Source organism: Muntiacus reevesi, chromosome 3 (assembly GCF_963930625.1).
Source record: "Muntiacus reevesi chromosome 3, mMunRee1.1, whole genome shotgun sequence".
NCBI lineage: Eukaryota > Metazoa > Chordata > Mammalia > Artiodactyla > Cervidae > Muntiacus > Muntiacus reevesi.
Genome location: NC_089251.1, coordinates 115,853,419 through 115,875,357, shown reverse-complemented (window position 1 = coordinate 115,875,357; position 21,939 = coordinate 115,853,419). Strand labels below are relative to the sequence as shown.

At 43.7% G+C, this 21,939-nt stretch overlaps 1 long non-coding RNA gene across 1 annotated transcript in view; it reads left to right on the top strand.

The window, feature by feature from the left end:
* LOC136164798 (uncharacterized) overlaps nucleotides 1-21,939 on the top strand; it is a 48,419-nt gene extending 26,480 nt beyond the window's left edge. The window contains exon 6 of the long non-coding RNA XR_010662408.1: nucleotides 19,390-21,939. This is a non-coding gene — a long non-coding RNA (uncharacterized lncRNA). The remainder of the gene's footprint in view (nucleotides 1-19,389) is intronic.

The window sequence follows — 21,939 nt, the reverse complement described above, 5'->3', positions numbered from 1 at the left end:
AATTTTAATAGGGCAGGAAATGGCAGTCCAGACCGAGGAGGCTGGAGATGCAAAGGAGAGAAAATAGACACGGAGAAGGCATGCATGTGGTGGAGAATCTGGGTTGGGGCCTGAAGGAAAGTCAAATGTAGAAAATCAGATATGAAAGCCCTTGAGTGCCTTTGGAGGAAGGAAACAGCCTTAATAGAATTTTGAGTGAAGAGGAAAGAGTGGTGAAAAGAGACTATCTGGTATGATTAAAGTGATCTTTTCTGGTCAGCTGTAATACTCAGGATAGATTGGAATTAGCCACTTAAACTAGATAAGATCTGGGTTGGTATTAGTCTTTGAATGGCAAGAGGAAAGATGGAAAAGAAGGAGGTACATGTGAGAAATGTTTTAAGGGGAAAATAGAGATGCTTGGCAACTGAGTGGATTCAGAAAGACAGGAAAGGAAACAGAAAAGAATCTAGGATTTGACTTGTGGTTGCTGGAAGAATAATGATACCTTTGAGATCAGGATCAAGGATAGACTGAGCTTACTTTGGTGACTGTGTTGTGGCCTTTCTCAGGGGAGAGAGGGTAGAATGTGGAAAGCAGATGACAGACAAGTAAGGAGTAAGCTAAGGAGGGTGAAGAGCCTGGGAAGAGAGAGAGAGAGAGAAGTATCAGGGGTCAGAGTCAAGAAAACCAAGAGGGCAGGCAGGAGGTCTCAAAAACTTCAGAAGTGACCACCAGGGTCAAACAGTATAGAGATGTCTAGAAGAATCAACAGGAAAAAGACCACTGGCTTTGATAAAATCCATATGCAGGCTTCCCTTGTAGCTCAGTTGGGAATCTGCCTGTAATGCAGGAAACCTGGGTTTGATTCCTGGATCGGGAAGATCCCTTGGAGAAGAAAATGGCTACCAACTCCAGTATTCCTGCCTGGGGAATCCCATGGACAGAGAAGCCTGGAAGGCTACAGTCCATAGGGTCGCAAGAGTCGGACATGACTTAGTGACTAAACTACCATATGCAGGCTTTTGTCTTTCAGTAAAAACTACCAAACAAGCTAGACAGAGGATGCTGGAAAGAGGGTGATGATCCTGTATCCATGCAGGTAACGTTCCTTGAGCACCAATGTGCTCAGTTTCAGGTGATGGCTGAGCTCTATCCATCCCATTGAAAAGGCTGTATTTTTCATGCTTTCTTATAGAGAGAGACTGAAGCTCAAAGAAGTGAATTAATTCTGCCAAGGCCTTGAAAGTGAAAGTGAAAGTCACTCGGTTGTGTCAGCCCAATGGACTGTAGCCCACCAGGCTCTTCTGTCCATGGAATTTTCCAGGCAAGAATACTGGAGTGGGTTGCCATTCCCTTCTCTAGGGGTTCTTCCTGACCCAGGGATCAAATTTAGGTCTCCTGCATTGCAGGCAGATTCTTTACCATCTGAGCCACCTATAGAGGGAGACTGAAGCTCAAAGAAGTGAATTAACTCTCCCAAGGCCTTACATTGGAAGTAATGGAACTAGATCTCCAACCAGGTCTGTGTGTTTCTAAAGGACCTTCCCGCTTTCCACCTCAGCAGTGTCTGTGCTGGAATGTGTGATGATGGTACCATAATAATAATATGAACACCTCCCATTTAGTGAGCACTTTCTGGCACTATTATGTATATTAATTTTATTTTGTGACACCGTTTAAAGTAGATGTTATTAACCCTATTTTACAGCTGGGGAGATTGAAGCTCAAAGAGGTTAAGCAGCATGACCAGAGTCACACAGCTAGAAGGTGGTTGAAGTGGCCTATGTGTGGAGCAGTGGTCTTCTATTGCCTCTCAAAAATTTCTTTCTTTTGGCTACATCACCTGGCATGTGGGATCTTAGTTCCCCAACCAGGGATTGAACCCTGCAGTGAAGGCGAGGAGTCTTAACCACTGGACCACCAGGGAAGTCCCTTGAGAATTTCTTAAATGAGGACTTCCCTGGTGGTCCAGTGGTTAAGAACCTGCCTTCTTTTAAAGGGGACATGGGTTCAGTCCTTGGTCTGGGAAGATTCCACATGCTGTGGAGCAACTAAGCCTGTGTGCCTCAACTACTGAAACCTGCGCTCTAGAGCTTGTGCTCCGCAACAAGAGAAGCCTCCGCAATGAGAAGCCCGTGCACCACAACGAAGAGTAGCCCCTGCTCGCTGCAACTAGAGAAAGCCCAAGCAAAGCAGTGAAGACCCAAAGTGAAAGTGAAAGTCGCTCAGTCGTGTCCAATTCTTTGTGACCCCATGGACTATATACAGTCCATGGAATTCTCCAGGCTAGAATACTGGAGTGGGTAGCCTTTCCTTTCTCCAGGGGAGCTTCCCAACCCAGGGTTTGAACCCAGGTCTCCCACATTGCAGGCAGATTCTTTACCAGCTGAGCCACCAGGGAAAGCCCAAGAATACTGGAGTGGGTAGCCTATCCCTTCTCCACGGAATCTTTCTGACCCAGGAATTGAACTGGGGTCTCCTGTATTGCAGGCAGATTCTTTACCAATTGAGCTATCAGGGAAGCCCAATGAAGACCCAGCAAAGCCATAAATAAATAAATAATATTTAAAAGGAATTTCCTAAAGGAAACTTCTACTTGGGCCCCAGTAGGTGACTAACTAGTGCTCCTAGACTTTATGTTGTTCTTTGTATCATATGCAGTATCACATACGTCCTGGGTGATTTTCAGTGACTCAAATGCTGAGCTTCTGGTGGCAGACTCCCTGCATAGCGTCACTTCAAGACTGCAGGCCTGAGCCACAGTGCTTTCTCTTTATCACATTCCTTGCTTCACTGCAGGTGTTGAGAGCACTGTGTGGCTTTTGAATTTGCTTTTCCTCAGGGATGGAGGAAACCTTGAGAGTTCATCCTTTGCCTTAATTGTTAGAAGTGTCTGGGCAGAATCGGCACCCATGGCTGGCCAGTGGCGCTCCCTGGCAGTCCCAGTGGCCGGCATCACTTTTCCTGTCTGAACTTGGTGGGTAAAGCCTGGCTAGATTGATAGGGGTGTCCACCTGGCCGTTGGAGCCTGTGAGATAGCTCTAATTCTCTCCCAGAACTTTCGCTCTGGCCTGGGCAAAACCCAGCAAAAGCACCATCTTAGTGACAGCAGCCTTGGTGGGGAGGAGGCAGACTCAGAAATTTCCCTGCAGGGTTCTGGGCAGAAAGAAAGTCAGAGATGGGCTGACACTGTGATTGGTGGACCTGAGCAAGGAGCGGGGCAGTAGGCCAAGGATGTCTCTTCCCCTTAGTCGTTAGCGAGGGCCTCAGGGAAGATGTCAGCCTTCCTGATCTGGTATCATCTGGAGCCCCTGCTGTATAATGGAGTGATTCTCTCCGCACATGGTCAGCAGCAGACTTTTCTCAAGGTGAAAGCAATTAGGCCTTGGTCTCCTCCTCCCCTGCTGCCGGAAAGAAAAGGAAGATGGAAAGGGAAGCCGTCCCTGCTCCTGCTGAGGTCAGCCAGGCTGCCCTGGCCAGTTCCGGTAATTGGCTCCCTCACCTGCTCACACTTCTCACAGTTTGCCCTGGTCTCGGGCGTTCCAGCGTCACTCAAGGCTGAGGCTCTGAAGAGGGCAGGAGCTGCTGCCTTTCCACTTATCACTAGAACAAAGAAAGAGGGCATCTCACCCTGCTCGGGGCAGAGAATTAGCTGGAATGCCATGAGCGGAGCCTGAGCAGCATACACAGGTGGGGCTGGGCTGTGTGTGCTTCCTCTCTCTGGAAGATCCAAAGCCAGGTGGGAGAAAAGCTCTTTGGGAGGTGGAAGAATTTATTCATTCGATTAATAGCTATGCCAAGCACTCTGCTAGGAGTTCCTGGTGCCTGTCAGTTTGGAGCTGGGGAGAGTACAGTGGTTGCAGGAGGCAGAGGAGTGGGAGAGGTCTGGAGCAGGAATTATAAAGATCTGAATGTCACAACAGAGGCGGGCAGGACACCTTGGGGACCTGATGGACTATAGCAGTCAGGGAAGGCTGCTTGGAGGAAGAGGCTTTTGAAAAAGGGATAAAATCTCTTGATAAAATGCTTGAAGGTAAAAAGGGTAAAAACTGAAAATAAAAGTTTCTGAATATTCCCTACCACTATCCCTAGTAGTAACAGCTGTTAATACAGTGTTATGTAGTTTTGTAGGAATTTTCCACGTGTAGCCAATTGTAAATATGTCTTTGGAACTCCTTTTTAAAAATGAGACTCCACTAAGCATCTGTTCTGCTGATTACTTTTTCTTACTTCACAATACATCCTGTGCCTTTTCCCATGTCTATAGAGATTTGCCTCATTCCTTTTGAAGGCTGAGTGTGGTATGAGGAAGTAATTTTTGAACGATAAAAGCTGAAGAATGTATGAGGTTAGGAAGGCAAAGGGGTGGTATCCTAAGGAATGGAATCTGGGAAAACAAAAACAACATAGATCTCCCTAACTATACTTCCTAACGTCTCCCTTCCTCCTGTTTTCAGACCTCCCTCCCTTGCCCGGCTGCCACGTTTTCCTCACTCTAATTTACAAAGCAGTTCAGCTCCTTTGTCTTGCCTAGCCCCGGGGAGTTTCATTCTTCATGCCAAAGCAACTTATTAAGTATTTTCTAAACAAAGATCCTGTATACCCAGGGAAAAATTATGCCACTCCCCTAACAGACAAAAGTAGCTGCAGGCAGTTGTGGTTTTAAATAGCAATTAAGGGGGGGAGCGTGAAATCTGTTACATAAAGCACCTGGCAGTTCATAAATGGTGGTTGTTTGTTACTATTATTATTTTACGTGTGCTGATGGATAAGTTGGCGGCAGCAAGAACCCTTCGTCCTGGAGCACTCATCTCTTGGTTGGCAGTTTTTAAGTGTGCAGGGATGGTGTTTTATTCATCTTCAAACTCCCATCTCTCAGCACAGGGCCTGGCACAGAGCAGACATGCCGGAAATAAGTGTTGAGCTGAGCACTCAGGGGCTGGAGTGTGCTGCTCTGAGCAGATGCCGAGTCCTGGATGCTGTGGGCCTGATATAGATGCTTTGGAACACTAGAGCTCAGAATCAAAGACTTCTGGCCCTGGAGGATCTCATCATTAAGTTGGGTCTAAGGAAACACCATCTCATATCACAAACTGTAAAATACCGATAGTCTCCAGATCAGTGCTATCATCATTTCTTTTGTCTTTTGGAGGTGGGGCTAAGCTTCCCTCTGGTTTTTTAGGCCTGAAATAGAAACAGTAATGTGCACAAATCTCTTTTTAAAAAACTTTTCATGGTGTATGGCAGAAAGCAACACACTATTGTAATTATCCTTCAATTAAAAATAAAAAACTTTATTTATTTTTAATTGAAGTGTAATTTTTTATTTTTTGGCCGCACCACACAGCATGTGGGATCTTAATTCCACCACCAGGGATCAAACCTGCACCCCTCTGCATTGGAGGCACAGAGTCTTAACCTCTGGACCGCCCTGAAGCATAGTTGTGGTGTGATATTATTATAAATTACAGGTGTATAATATAGTGATTCACAATTTTAAAGGTTATACTCCATTTAGAGCTATTATAAAATATTAGCTATGTTTTCCATGTTGTTGAAATGTGTAGATCTTAAAAATCTTAAATGAACAGCTGGATAAATGTTTATACTGTAAACACCTTTATAATCACCATCCAGATCAAAATACAAACCATTTTCAGCACCCCAGAAAGCCTCCTATGGCCCCCTTTCAGGTGCATGCCCTTCCACAATAGAAGCTACTCTTTATGACCTCCATCACCATCAACTAGTTATATCTGTTTTTGAGCTTTTTATAAATAAAATCACAGAGTCTGGCTTCTTTCACTCAACATAACTGTTAAGATTCATCTGTGTCAGTACTAAGTTCTTGCTTATGTGTGGTGTAGTATTGTATTCAATGAACATATAACAAAGGACATTTGGTTTGTTCTTCTGAATAAAACTGTTACAAATGTTCTCTTACAAATTTTTAGATGGCCTTAAGCACTTATTTCTCTTGGCTATATATATGTGAGTAGAATTGTTAGGTCAAAGCAGATACATATGTTTTGCTTTTATAAATTACTGCCAGTTTTCCAAAATGGTTGTGCCAGTTAGCACTCCCATTGGCAGTTCTGTTAGTTTGGCATTCTTGCTGATACTCAGTCCCTTTAATTTCATCCATTTTGGTAGGTATGTAATGATATCTCATTTTTTCATGTGTTTTTCTCTAATAAGTAATGATATTGTTTTCATATGCTGATTTCATGTACTTATTGGCCATTTGGATGTCCTTTTCTTTCTTTTCTATTTTTGGCCACACTTTTAAAATTAAAAAAAAATTATTTTTGACTGCGCTGGGTCTTCATTGCAATGTGTGGGCTTTCTTTAGTTGTGGTGAGTGGGGGCTATGCTAATTGCAGTTCTCAGGTTTCTCTTGTTGGGGAGCACAGGCTTAGTTGCTCCTCGGCATGTGGAATCTTAGTTTCTGGACCAGGGATTGAACCTGTGTCCTATGCATTGGCAGGCAGAGTCTTAACCACTTGGCCACCAGGGAAGTCTGTCATTGTCTGTTTCAATGAGTCTGTTCAACCTTGATCTTCTCATCCAGAAGTGTCTCACCCACACTTCAGTGACCATCCTGGATCTGCCTGCAGAGATTCTGCTCCTAAACCCTACATTCACGTGTCCAACCGACTCTTTGATATCTCTAACAGGATGACCCTCATGCCCCTCAAAAACAACATCCCAAACTGACATCTTCATCTCCTCTTAGGCCCAAATCAATTTGCCTTCCTTTCTGCTCCAGCCAAGTTCATGATCCAGGCAATCATCTTCACTTGCACCGTCCCTCTGCTCAGACCGCAGTTTCACATGGGCTTCCCATGTGGCGCCAGCAGTAAAGAACCTGCCTGCCAACGCAGGAGATGTAAGAGACGCAGGTTTAGTACCTGGGTCCAAAAGATCTGCTGGAGGACGGCATTACAGTCCACTTCAGTATTCTTGCCTGGAGAATCCCATGGACAGAGGAGCCTGGCGGGGTACACCGTCCATAGGCTCACAAAGAGTCGAACACGACTCAAGTAACTTTAACAAACAACACACAGTTTCACATATCTCAAGAAACCTTCACAACCCACTTCCTTCTTACCCCTTCCATGCCCCTCCTTGTCCTGAGAACTCCTCAGGTCTCAGCTTACAGTTACTTCCTCTGGGTTAGGTGTTTCCTATGTGCTCCTCCAGCCACTTCCTTCCACATGTCATTTATCACACGCTGTTGTAATCACCAGGATCATTGCCTGAATCCCTGGATCAGCCGTCTGTTGTTCTTGCCTACTCAGCATCCATCCCCCGCTTCTTAGTACTCCAATCTTCCCTGGGAGCCATCCCTTCGTCCTCAATCTGTGTGGTCTGGGTAGGGCTGCACGGAAGGGTGTGCCTGTCCCTCAGGCCTGGCTAGTTGTCATATTCCATCCTTAAGCTCCATAACTGGGTCAGTGTTAGGCATGGAATCAAGGTAGTTGATCAGAGCCAATCTTAGGGTTTTCTCTGGAACAAATGGGAAAGATTCTTTTCCAGGGGCGGGGGTTAGAAGAGGGATGGCACTGACAGGCTAAGAAGAAAAGCTGGAGCCAGGGACAGCCATCACACCACCAGAAGGAGAAAAGCTTCCTGAGAATGGAGGAAACTCAGAGGAGAGCAGGATCAAGGTAGGAAGAGATTGACTCCCACTGACATTTTTTTAATTAAAAAATATTTTTTATTTTTGGCTGTGCTGGGTCTTCGTTGCTGCACGGGCTTTTCTGAAGTTGCAGCAAGTGGGGGCTGCTCTTTAGTTGTATTGTGTGGACTTCTTATCCTGGTGGCTTCTCCTGTTGCAAGGCGTGGGCTCTAGGATGCAAGGGCTTCAGTACTTGCAGGACGGCGGCTCAGTAGTAGCAGTTCTTAGGCTCTAGAGCACAGGCTCAATACTTGTGGCCCTCAGGCTTATTTGCTCCATACTACATTCAGTCTTCCCGGATCAGGGATTGAATCCGTGTCTCCTGCATTGGCAGGCGGACTCTTTACTACTGAGTCACCAGGGAAGCCTCCACTGACATTTTGCAGCCCGTGGGTCAACCAGCCTGAGGCCCACCCTTCCAATCAACTTTTCAGTAAAGTGAGCCAACAAATTCCCCTTTGCTTAAGCCAGGGTGAGTTGGTTTCTGTCACTTGCAACCGAAAATGTACTAATTCACTCTCCCATTAGACTGCAAACTCTGTGAAGGCAGCAGTGCCTGGCATAGAATAGGAATTTAGCAAACAGGGGTTTAAGGAAGGAAAAGAAGGGCTCCTCTTTCTCAGTTTGCTAGTCCTTCCTTCCAATTTCTCCCACCTGATGATGCTCCAGCACCATCCTCAAGTTTCCCCTTGTTGGTTCAGGGGTCCCTCACCCTCCACCATGGATGTCTATTCCCTGATTGCTCTCTCAGCTTACCTGCCTGTCCCAGACACTCTGATGGCTGCTCCTCAGCTCTCTGTTCTCCACATTACATTTGCTGATCAATCCAACCAGCCTCACATTCTAAGTGGACGATCTCTCCTCTGTATTACTAGAGCACATAGATTCTACAATCCTTCATAGCATGGTTTTCATTTTTAGCGCTTTGATGGATTTTCTCATAATCTTCATTTAGCTTTATCGTCAAACTACAGAGTAGCAGTTGTTAAATGCCTAAGTTCAGAAGGCTGACTCAGCGAGTCAAATCCCAGCACTATCACTTGCCCGCTGTGTGGCTTTGAGGAAGTGACTTAACCTCTCTGAGCCTCAGATGCCCCGTCTATAAAATGGAGATGACAACATGACTTACTTTATAGTGTTTTTGTGAGAAGTTAATGAATTGATTACTCTGAAAAGACTTATTTACACTCTGGGAAAATTACCACATGAGACATTTCACAAAGGAAGTGAAAGCAAGGCCAATTTTCCAAGTGGCTAAAGATGGTTTGTTGGCAGTGGGAAATGGGGCAGGCTAATAGCGTGAGCATCTTACCAGTAACTCCTAGTGGGTTCCTTTGTTTTCTGTATTCCATCTGTAATGTGTTCTGACATCACTAATGAAATTATCTTCAAGTGTTTGGCGTCTCATTAGGGTTTGAGAGCTGGAGTGGTAACCAAATGGATTTAACCACAAAGGGGCGCTGGTGGTGTTTGCTGCAAAAACTTGGGGAATAGTGTTGCTTCCACTATATGTACATAGTAAGTTAGGTTCACCGACTATGATTCCAGCACACGCACATACATGTTAGAGAGAAGATTCAGAACTCCTCCAGCCACTACCTAACTGTGAGATTGCACACAGCTGGGCTGCAGGAAGGCATTTCAGTTTGAAGAGCTTGGGCTTTGCAACTGGTCATCCCTGGGTTTAGGTGTCATCTCTGCCTGTTGCTTATTTGTGTGAACTTAAACTAGTAATTTAATCCTCTCTGAGTCTCAGTTTTCTCCTCTGTAGAAATGGATAAAATAATTGCTTCTAAGGTGCCAATCTGAGGGGTGCCAGCTCAAAATATATTCTATATTATTGATAGCACCTATTTCACAAGGTGTCGTGAGGATTAAGTGAAACGGTTTCCACAAGGCAATTAGTTCAGTGGTGTGCACATAGAAAGCACTTGGTAAATAAGAGTTGCTATTATTAGTTATTGTACATGCAGAAGTCCTTCTGTTATCATCTTAATAGCAGGAGAGTGTAGAGTCAGGAGAGTTAATGAGAAAGCCTTTCTGAAGAGACTATAAGGCTTAAACTGGATTTGAAAGGTAGGGAGGAAACTATTTTGGCTGAAAAGATCAGGGTGAGTTGTTTTGTAAAGGAAGAAGAGGGAACAGGTGTCTGTGTGGCCAAAACAAGATACTTGGATGCAGCTCAGCCCTGTCCTCAGGGCCCTCTTGGGCCCCGGCCAGTCGTGGGGAATCCCAGAAGCTTCTCTGGCTTGGCTGCAGAAGGATATAGACATCTCCTATGGAGAGAAAGGGAAATCACCGAGCTGTTGCCTTGTGATGCCTGAGATTGGGGCCAAACCGGCTGGCAGACAGATTTCCATGGGGTCAAGGGAGCTGGCGGGGTGAGGGCCTGAGCGTCAGTCCAGGGCTCTGGCCACGTGGCCCACTGGCCTGGTGGCTTCTTTTCTCTGCAAGGTTAGCATCTTCTTCCCAGGTGCTCAGAATTCCTATCTTCTGTGTGCCAACCCGGGGGTCTTCTCCAGGGAAGGGAGGTGAGCACTGTACAGGGAACTGTGAGAGTACTAAAACTCTGAGCTTCCAAAGTTCTTCATGGGACTTTATGCGAAAGACAGTCAGACCAGGTTTTTGGGCCATCTCTTGTCTGCCTCTGTGGATCCATCTCTCATCCTGCTCTGAGTCTGCCTGGTTTTGCTACACTTACAGGCTCTTTTGCCTTCTGGCTTCTTGCTAGGCCTATTCAATGAGGGGTCTGTGGATGACCGGCAAGAGGAGAGAGAGGTATTTACACGCCTGGCTTCCTCCACAAGCTGGTGGTACTCTGTGATGGACAGCCACTGCTCTTCTACCAAAGGCCCTCCCCTGGGTCCCGGTGACTGTTTTCTCCTCTGTTCCTTCAGGCCTAGAGGTGGTGACAGCTCCTCAGTTGTTGCTAGCCCCAGGTCACCATGCTTCCCATTGAGGTTCTTTTACACTGAGCTTCCCTAGTGGCTCAAATGGTAAAGAATCTGTGTGCAATGCAGGAGACCCAGGTTCAATCCCTGGGTCAGAAAGATCCCTGGAGAAAGGAATGGCTACCCACTCCAGTATTCTTGCTTGGAGAATTCCATGGACAGAGGAGACTGGTGGGTTATAGTCCATGGGGTCGCAAAGAGTCGGACACGACCAAGTGACTAACACTTTCATTTTCACTTTACACTGTCTATACCATAGTAAATAAACCCTCTTCAAATGATTCTAATTTGAGGGTGCCATCTGCTTTCAGTTGGGACCCTGACTAATGCATTTGCCAAGTAAGGATTTTTTGATTGTCTTAAGGCAGAGAGAGAGAGAATGTGAATTCTTGTCTCATTATTGCTTCATGTACCTGAAGCTTGAGGTACAGACTTTAGACATGTCTGCTCAAGTGTTCAGGCAAGAGCTCAGAGTTTGCAGGTTTCTGTCTCTTTCCATCCTTCAGTTCTGTTTCCTTTGGATTTGTATTGCACTCAGGCATTCTCTTTACCTGGCAACCCCCAGCAAATCCAAGCTTATAGCCTCCCAATGTCAAGTCCAAAGTCAGATTCGTATCTTTCCTGATGGATTCAACAAAGGTTCAGTATTCTTGTTGGCTCTGCATGGGTCACAAGATCTCACTCTTTTTAAAATATATATATATATTTGGTGGTGCCAGGTCTTGGTTTTGGCACATGGGATCTTCTGTCTTTGATGTGGCATTGGGATTTTTTTTTTCAGTTGTGTTATTCGAACTTTTAGTTATGGCATGTGGGATCTAGTTCCCTGACCAGGAATTGAACCCAGGCCCCCTGCACTGGGAATGTGGAATCTTAGCCACTGGATCACCATGGAAGTGCCACAAGTTCACTCTTGAACCAATTGCTGTGACCAGGGAGATGGGATAAGTAAATGGCCAGATCTGAGTCACACATTTTCACTGAGAGCTTGAAATAGAGGTGTCAACTCCACCCAAATCACAAGGCTTAAGGGTGGGGGAGGGTGGTTCTCCAAAGAGCGAAGGTACTCTAACATAAAGAGGAGGTACGGATGTTGAGCAAGACAAAACCGCAAGAATCTATTCTACTTGGCTGTTTGAATTTGGATAAGTAACCTAACCTCTGGAACTTTTATGCCCTCTTCAAAGAGTACTAAGAATATCTAGTGATTCTTGAGCAGTTACTGTGTGTCAGGCCCTACACTGAGGGTTTTAGATGAATCTTTGTTTAGTAAGGACCATTATTTCCTCCTCTTTACAGTAAGATAAAATAGTTTTCCCAGGATTCCAAAAGCCTAGATGTGGCAGAGATGGAACTTGAGCCCAGATTTGTCTGATCCAAGAGCATGTACTATTATACCCTGGTAGCTCAGTCGGTAAAGAATCTGCCTGCAATGCAGGAGACCTGGGTTTGATCCCTGAGTTGGGAAGATCCCCTGGATCAGGGCATGGCAACCTTCTCCAGTATTCTTGCCTGGAGATTCCCCACGGACAGAGGAGCCTGGCGGGCTGCAGTTCATGGGGTCGCAAAGAGTCTGACATGACTGAGCAACTAAGCACAGCATAGCCTCTTATTTTATTTTTATTTTTGGCTGCACTGGATCTTCATTGTAACATGTGAGATCTTCACTGCAGTGCATGTGGGCTCAGTAGTTGCGGCGTGAGGGTTTAGTTGCCCCATGGCGTGTGGGATCTTAGTTCCCTGACCAGTGATCAAACCTGCATCCCTTGCATTGGAAGGCAAATTCTTAACCACTGGATTGCCTGGGAAGTCCCTGCCTCTTAGTTTAGAGTCCAGGTTGTAAAGTTGTGAGGACTCAGCTTGCAAGGTTGTTGTGAGGATTAAAAGAGATGCAATAAAAATGATACAGCCAACGTTTATTATGCTCTTACTATGTGCCAGGCCCTGGCCCAATGCTCTAATGTGAGTTCATATTTAATCCTTGCAACAACTTTCTCAGCCATGAGAACAATTAGCATAACCCCTGCCCAGTATGAATTCAGTGATACCTTCTCTTCCTTTATGCTCCTGACTTTCCTCTTCGTTTTGGTTCAAGCACCTGTGCTGTGTGCCAGGGTCTTCAATGTCATTCAGAGTCTCTGAGCTATTTACCCTGCTGCCTAGAAGCTGAGAAAAACCAGGTTTGGGGCTCACAGGAGATTGGAGGAGTCTTCATGGGGAGACAGGGCTTGATCAGAGGAAAGGGAAAATAGGCCTGAGGGAAGTGATGTGATTAGTGTTATAGCATCTGTGTTTTTCCCCTGAGCATCTTTGGTCACCTTTAAACGTCTCAGGGGAACTGGGGTTTACCCTTTGGGGAAGTGAGAGAGATTGAGAGTTGATGAGTCCAAAGCTTCACAGCAAGCTGATGTGAGGACCACATATACATTCTGGTTTTCCCTCCAGTTCTCCGGGTTGTTTCATCCTGGTGTTAGTTGTCAATTATCTTTGCTTTTTAAAAAAAACTTTAAACGTTTGTTTCAGTTCAGTTCAGTCACTCAGTCGTGTTCGACTCTTTGCCACCCCATGAACCGCAGCATGCCAGGCCTCCCTGTCCATCACCAAATCCCGGAGTCCACCCAAACCCACGCCTGTTGAGTCAGTGATGCCATCCAACCATCTCATCCTCTGTCGTCCTCTTTTCCTCCTGCCCTCAGTCTTTCCCAACATCAGGTCTTTTCAAATGAGTCAGCTCTTCTCATCAGGTGGCCAAAGTATTGGAATTTCCACTTCAACATCAGTCCTTCCAATGAACACCCAGGACTGATCTCCTTTAGGATGGACTGTTGGATCTCCTTGCAGTCAATGGGACTCTCAATAGTTTTCTCCAACACCACAGTTCAAAAGCATCAATTCTTCGGCGCTCAGTTTTCTTTATAGTCCAACTCTCACATCCCTATATGACCACTGGAAAAACCATAGCCTTGGCTAGACGGACCTTTGTTGACAAAGTAATGTCTCTGCTTTTTAATATGCTGTCTAGGTTAGTCATAACTTTCCTTCCAAGGAGTAAGTGTCTTTTAATTTCATGGCTGCAGTCACCATCTGCAGTGATTTTGGAGCCCAGAAAAAGAAAATCAGCCACTGTTTCCACTGTTTCCCCATCTATTTGCCATGAAGTGATGGGACCAGAGTTTGTTTATGTATTTATTTGGCTGTACCAGGTCTTAGTTGCAGCCTGAGGGATCTTTGATCTTGGTTGTGACATGCAGGATCTTTTTAGTTGTGGCATGTTGGGATCTAGTTCTCTGACCAAGAATCAAACCCAGGCCCCCTGCATTGCGAGCATGGAGTCTTAGGTACTGGACAATCAGGGAACTCCCTAATTGTCCATCATCGTTGACTCTTCCTTTCTTCTCTTTTTTCTGTTAGGTGCCAGGAACCAATGTTTCTCCCAAATTATTATTGTTACCTTAAAGACTGTTGAAAACTCTGACCAAGTTTTCTCCATTGGGATTGAGGGCAGGGACTGTATCTTTCATTGTTTGTGTTTCCAGCAACTAAATGCATGTTTAATTGAACTTCATAATAGCGATAATTTATTCAAAGCCTCCTGTGAACCGGTTATTTCACGGATCATCACATTTGATTCTCACAACAACCTTGTGTTAGAGCCACTGTTTTTATCCTTATTTTACAGAAGAGGAGCATGTAGCTCTAAGATAGATGACTTGTCTAAGGTCACGAGGCTAGCAAGTGGCTAAATGATAAGCCAATGAGTAGCTTGGACGTCTCTTTTGAACTCCAGACTTGTGTATCCAACTGTCTATTTAACATATCCTCTTGAATGTCCAATGGGCATCTGAAAATTAACATGCCCAGGAATGAGTGCCTGGTCAGTTCCCCTAACCGCTGATCAATTCATTGCAACGGCATCTTTTAGTTGTTCAGGACATCAGCCTTGAATTATCCTTAATTTCTCTCTCTCACACACCCTAACTCCAGGATATCAACACACTTGGTCAGCTCTACCTTCAAAATACCTGCAGAGTTGACCCTTTCTCACTCTCTCCACTGCTCCTTTTCTGGTCCAAGCCATCATCATCATTACTGTAACAGCCTCCTAGCTGATTTTCTTGCTTTTGCCTTTGCCCTCTGTAATCTATTCTCAACAGATTCAAATGTCACCTCTCTGCTCGAAAACCTTCGGCGGTTAAAGTCATGAGTAAAAGCCAAAGTCCGTACTCTGAGCCACAGGGTGTTATCTGAGCTGGCTTCCTGAGACTTCTCAGACCTCATGTTCCAGTCTCCTCCTCCCCATTACTTCAGAGCCTTTGCATATCTGTTTGCTCTGCCTGGAAAATCTCTTCCCCCAGATATACACATGACTAGCTTCTGGATCTCTTTCAGGTCTTTGTTCTAATGCCATCTGCTTGTGAGGCTTTTCCTGGACATTCTCCCTAAAATTTCACACCCTCTCCTGATATTTCCTATTCATCTTTCCAATGTTATTTTTTTTCTTCTTAGGACTTATCATCATCTAAGATAATATATTAATATGCTCTGGTTTATTATCAGTCTTCTCACTAAAATGTATGCTCCTTTATAGCAGGAGTTAGGTTACTATTCTTCAAAACTGACACATATGAGGGGCTTGCTAATTATTTGTTGAATAAATGTGTGAATGAAGGAAAAATGAGGTCTGTTGACTCATCCCATTGTCCCACACTACCTCTCCAAACTCGGTGTCTTTGTGATATACAAATCTTTTTTTTTTTTGTTTGGCTGTGCTACACAGAATGTGGGATCTTAGTTCCCTGGCCAGGGATTGAGCCCATACCCCCTGCGTTGAAAGCTTGGAGTCTCAATCACTGAACTGCCAGGAAAGTCCTCACAAGAGTTATTTGATGATATTCACACCAGGGCCCCAGTGCTGCTGGGGTTCTTGGGGGTTAATAAATAGCACCCGCCTTGCCTAAAAACGTTCTGAACCATTTGATAAATAAGATAAAGAAATAAGATATATAGAGACGAAGGTAGCTTTATTATTGATAAAACTGCTGTTAGGTACAGTGGCTTATGTCTGTAATTCTAACCCCAGAATTAGTCCAAATTAATCACCCATTCAGTGGCAGTGCCTGATGCTGTAGAGACAGTTATAGAGAAGCATGCAGAATGCCTCCTGGAAATCCAGGAGGAAAGGAGTGTGCAGAACTACACGTAACAGTTCTTTATCCTGAACTCAGATCTATTGAGTCATTTCTCTGCTTTAGGGGAAGAATGAGTTGGAGGCAGAGAGAAGACAGGATTATTGTATCAGTGAATGCCTTGCCCACAGAAGGAAAGCATCAGGAGGAAATTACGAGTGTTTCCCATTTAATAATCATGAAGTCCTTTTTTAAAAACAGTAGCCTTATTGCCATATATTAGGTGGGTGCAAAACTAATTGTGGTTTTGCACTGTTGAACTTTGCCATTTGATATTGGAATATGTTCTTAAATGTGGTTATGTTATATATCATTTTAATGCTCATTTCTCACTTTATGCTTTTTAAAAATATTTATTTATTTATATATTGTTAGCTGAGTCAAGTCATTGTTAAGGAGCACACACTTAGTTGCACCATGGCATATGGGATCTGACCAGGGATTGTGTCCCTGACCAGGGATCAAACCTGCGCCCCCTGCACTGAAAGCATGGAATCTTAACCAGTGGACCACCAGGGAAGTCCGTCACTTCATGTTTTTTTTGCTAATGAGTTATGTGGGCTTCCCTGGGGGCTCAGACGGTAAAAGCGTCTGCCTGCAGTGTGGGAGACCCAGGTTCGATCCCTGAGTCAGGAAGATCCCCTGGAGAAGGAAATGGCAATCCACTCCAGTACTCTTGCCTGGAAAATTCCATGGATGGAGGAGCCTGGTGGACTACAGTCCATGGGGTCGCAAAGAGTCGGACATGACAGAGTGACTTCCCTTATTATGTGTATTTTATATTTATTTTACACTATGGAAATGATGTTAGACAAAAAGTAAATTTGAGTGATTTTCTTATTTGAGTTCAAAAAGGGTCATAAAGTAGCAGAGACAACTCACAACATCAGCAGCACTTTTGGCCCAGGAACTGCTAGTGAACGTATAGTGCAGTGGTGGTTCAAGAAGTTTGGCAAAGGAGACAAGAGCCTTGGAGATGAGGAGTGTAGTGGCAAGCCATCGGAATTGGACAAGGACCAATTGAGAGCAATCATAGACGCTGACCCTCTTACAACTACAGGAGAAGCTGCTGAGGAACTCAACGTTGACCATTCTCTGGTCATTTGGCATTTGAAGCAAATTGGAAAAGTGAAAAAACTCGATAAATGGGTGCCTCATGAGCTGACTGCAAATCAAATAAATCGTCGTTTTGAAGTGTCATCTTCTCTTATCCTTTGCAACAACAGCGAATCATTTTTTGATTGCATTGTGATGTTCAACAAAAAGTGAATTTTACAAGATAACCAGCAATGACCAGCTAGTGGCTGGACAGAGAAGAAGCTTCAAAGCACTTTCCAAAGCCAAACTTGCACCAAAAAAAGGTCATGGTCACTGGTGGTCTGCTGCTGGTCTGATCCACTACAGTCTTCTGAATCCCAGTGGAACCATTACATCTAAGAAGTATGCTCAACATATTGATGGGATGTGCTGAAAACTGCAGTGCCTGCAGCCAGCACTGGTCACTAGAATGGGCCCAATTCTTCTCCATGACTCTGCCTGACCGCACGTTGCAAAACCAATGCTTCAAAGGTTGAAAGAATTGGGCTACAAAATTTTGCCCCATCTGCCATATTCACCTGACCTCTCACCAACAGACTACCACTTCTTCAAGCAACTTTTTGCAGGGAAAATGCTTCCACAACCAACAGGAGGCAGAAAATGCTTTCCAAGAGTTTGTTGAATCCCGAAGCACAGATTTTTACGCTACAGGAATAAACAAACTTATTTCTTGTTGGCAAAAGTGTGCTGATTGCAATAGTTCTTATTTTGATTAATAAAGATGTTTGAGGCTAGTTATAATGATTTAAAATTCACAGTCCGAAACCACAATTATGTTTGCACCTTTCTCATAATTCACATACAACAAAGTTCACTTTTAAGTATAAAGCTCAGTGATTTTTAGTATATTCACACAATTGTGCTATCATCACCACACTCTAATTCCAGAAGATTTTCATTGCTCCATTATCCTTTGAAGCAAAAGATTTTCAATATTTACAAAGCCCTGTTTATCTGTTTTTTTCTTTTGCTGCTTGTCCTTTTGGTGTCATATCTAGGAAACTATTGCCTAATACAATGTTACAGAGATTTGCTGCTATATCTTCTTCTAAGAGTTTTGTGGTTTTAGCTTTAACATTTATGTCTATAATATATTTTGAATTAAATTGTTTATATGGTATGAGTAGGGATCCAGCTTTGTCCTTTTGCCTATGGATATCCAATTGTTTCCTTTGCACTCTTGTCTAAAATTAATTGAACATAAATGTAGAGATTTATTTTGAGACTCTCATTTCTATTTCATTCCCTGATGCTGGGAAAGACTGAACAGGAGAAGGGGACGACAGAGGATAAGATGGTTGGATGGCATCACCAACTCCATGGACATGAGTTTGAGCAAGCTCCAGGAGTTGGTGATGGGCAGGGAAGCCTGGAGTGCTGCAGTCCATGGGGTCACAAAGAGTCGGACATGACTGAGTGACTGAACTAAACTGAATCTTATTTTTTTTTAAATATTTATTTATTTGGCTGCACTGGGTCTTAGTTGCAGTGCTCGAGATCTTTTATCTTTGTTGCAGTGTCTTTAACTGTGGTATGTGGGATCTAGTTCCCTGGATCAAACCTGGGTCCCTGCATTGAGAGTGCAGAGTCTTAGCCATTGGACCACCAGGGAAGTCTCATCTTATTTTTTATTTTTATGCCAGTATCACACATTGATTATTTTAGCTATGTTAAGAAGCTTGAAATTTTCCCCCTAAGATTGTTTTGACTATTCTGTGTCATTTGCATTTCCATATAAATTTTAGCATCAGCTTGTCAATTTTTGCAAAAAAAGCCAGCTGAGATTTTGATAGGCATTGCACTGAAACTGTAGATTAGTTTGGGGACCATTATCATCTTACTCCCCAGAATCCCATCTGTTCATTCCAATCCATGAACAGATTTCTTCCCATTTAAGTCCTGGGTATCTTTTGGGTCTTCCTTTAATCTCTTCTTTTTCCAACAATCTTTTGTAGTTTTCAGTGTATGAACCTTGTATTCCTTTTGTTAGATTTATTCCTAAGTATATTATTCTTCTTGATGCCATTGTAAATAAATTTATTTTTTCAATTTCATTTTCAGATAGTTCATTGCTAGTTATTATGGGCTGAATATTTGTGTCCCCACAAAGTTCATTCATTGAAGTTCTAATCCCAAATGTGGCAATGGCCTTTGGGAGATGCTATGATCATGAGGGTGAATCCAATGAATGGGATTAGAGGCCTTATTATAAAAGGGGCCCCAGAGAAGACAGCTGTCTGCAACCCAGAAGAGGATCCTCACCAGAACATGACCGTGCTGACACCCTGGTCTCAGACTTCCAGCTTCCAGAACTGTGAAAAATAAATATCTGTTGTTTTTAAGGTACCCAATCTATGGTATTCTATGATAGCAGCCTGAATGGACTAAGACATAGTGTATAGAAATTCAACTGATTTTTGTGTATATCCTAGCCAAGCTCATTTACTAGTTCTAATAGTTTTGTGTATGTGTGTGGATTCCTTATATGCAGAGTATATCATGAGAAATACCAGGCTGGATGAAGGACAAGCTGGAATCAAGGTTGCCGGGGGAAATATCAATAACCTCAGATACACAGATGACACCATCCTAATGGCAGAAAGCAAAGAAGAACTAAAGAGCCTCTTGATGAAAGTGAAAGAGAAGAGTGAAAATGTTGGTTTAAAACTCAACATTCAGAAAACTAAGATCATGGCATCCGGTCACAACACTTCATGGCAAATAGATGGGGAAACAATGGAAACAGTGAGAGATTTATTTTCTTGGGTTCCAAAATCACAGCAGATGGTGACTACAGCCATGAAAATTAAAAGATGCTTGTTCCTTGGGAAAAAAGCTATGACCAACCTAGACAGTAATGAAAAAGCAGGGGCATTTCTTTGTCAACAAAGGTCCGTCTAGTCAAGGCTATGGTTTTTCCAGTAGTCATGTATGTACGTGAGAGTTGGACTATAAAGAAAGCTGAGCACCGAAGAACTGATGCTTTTGAACTATGGTGTAGGAGAAGACTCTAGAGAGTCCCTTGAACTGCAAGGAGATCCAACCAGTCCATGCTAAAGGAGATCAGCCCTGGGTGTTCATTGGAAGGACTGATGCTGAAGCTGAAACTTCAATACTTTGGCCACCTGATGCAAAGAGCTGACTCATTTGAAAAGACCCTGATGCTGGGAAAGATTGAAGATGGGAGGAGAAGGGGTTGACAGAAGATGAGATGGTTGGATGGCATCACCGGCTCAACGGACATGGATTTGAGTAAACTCCAGGAGTTGGTGATGGACAGGGAGGCCTGGCATGCTGCAGTCCGTGGGGTCGCAAAGAATCCGACATGACTGAGCAGCTGAACTGAGCTGAACTGAGATTATTTCTCTTTCTTTTTGCCATCTCCAGAGATAGTCATTATTATTATTAATTTCTAGTGTTCCTTCCAATGTATTCTACACATATCTAAATAGAAATGTGTACTGTTATACAGATCCTTATTTAAGACACAACACATTTATAATTATTGACAGTTAAATATCGTGCTTTTTTTTTTTTTAACTTAACAATAAATCTTGGAGATCATCTCACAGTGGCACATATAGATCTACCTCATTCTTTTTAACAGCTGCATATTATTCCATTTTGTCCAAATGCGAGGGCTGTTTAGATTGTTTGCAGTTTTGTGCTGTTGCCAACAATTCTGCAACAAGCATCCTTGTATGAATTTATTTGTACATATCAAGCTACTTTGACAAAAACTTGAAAAGTAATTAGAACTATATAACAGCAAGAGCTTTATTTATTTATTTAGGCCACACCACATGGCATGTGAGACTTTAGTTCCCCAGCCAGGGATGGAACCTTCACCCCCTGCAGTGGAAGTTCAGAGTCTTAACCCCTGGACCCCCAAGGAAGTCCCAAGAGCTTTTATAATTGGGATGATTGCATTTATCTTCTTTCAACTCTGCCTTCTACTTTCTCGAACCTGAACTCCAGACCATCACTGCTCTTTAGTGGGCAGGAAAGTTCTTCATCATTTGCTCATCACTCAAACAGGCCATGACCTGGGCTAAGGGAGGCTGAGTGTAATGACTGCAAACCCATCAGGACAGTGCTGTCCACGCCAAGCCAGAGGTTCCTAGGAGATGTTCTATTCCAACTGCTAGAGCAAGTGGTGATGTGCAGCACACTGAGGACTGCAAGGGTAGCCCAAAGTCGCGATTCTGGGATGACCTTGGCCAATCACGATGTGACCGCTGTGCTGTTTAGCTAGATCAGAACTTCCCTGTTCTCACCAGGAGAGGGCAGTAGTGAGCTGACTGGCGTTTCTGCCAGGCTCATGGAAGGTTCCCCTCCCCGAACAAGGAGCTTCTGTCTGGAGCAGCTCCACAGAACCGGGTAGCCAGGTACGTCGCCCTGTGCATGAAGAAGGAAGGCATCTTACAGGTAATCTGGTAGAATATGTGTTGAGAACAATAGAGGAGAAAATAAAATCAAGGTAACTCCCTTCCCTTATGAAAATAGCTTCATTTTTTCTCATAAATATCAACATAATGTACACACATTATGTACATATCAAACAATACATGACAATACAAAGAAGAAAAAAAACACCTGAAATCCCAGGGCCTGGGATAATCATTGTTCACATTGTCAGCAATATTTTTGTAACCTGCTTTTTTTTTAAGCTCAGAAAATGATGTGAACATACATCTTTGTCAATACCTCAAATGTTAGAGGCCTCAGGACTTGAACTTACATAAACGCTTCTTCAGTTTTCCCACCCAAGTTACCCCAAAGGCAGAGAAGATGAATGCATTGCTGGGCGAGTGGTGTGTGAGACAGTGAATGTGATGCTGGGATGAGCAGGAGAAACTTCTTTGAAATATTGTGCTTTTACCTTAAACGTTCACATTTTGCATTTTACATTAGAATATTTGGCAAACTACTCCATGTTTATTTTAATTTAAAAAGATTGTGTCTTTTGTTCTTCTAGTCTTTATAATATTCTGTTGTATATGTGTACTACCATCTATTAAACAAAACACAGTGTTGAACA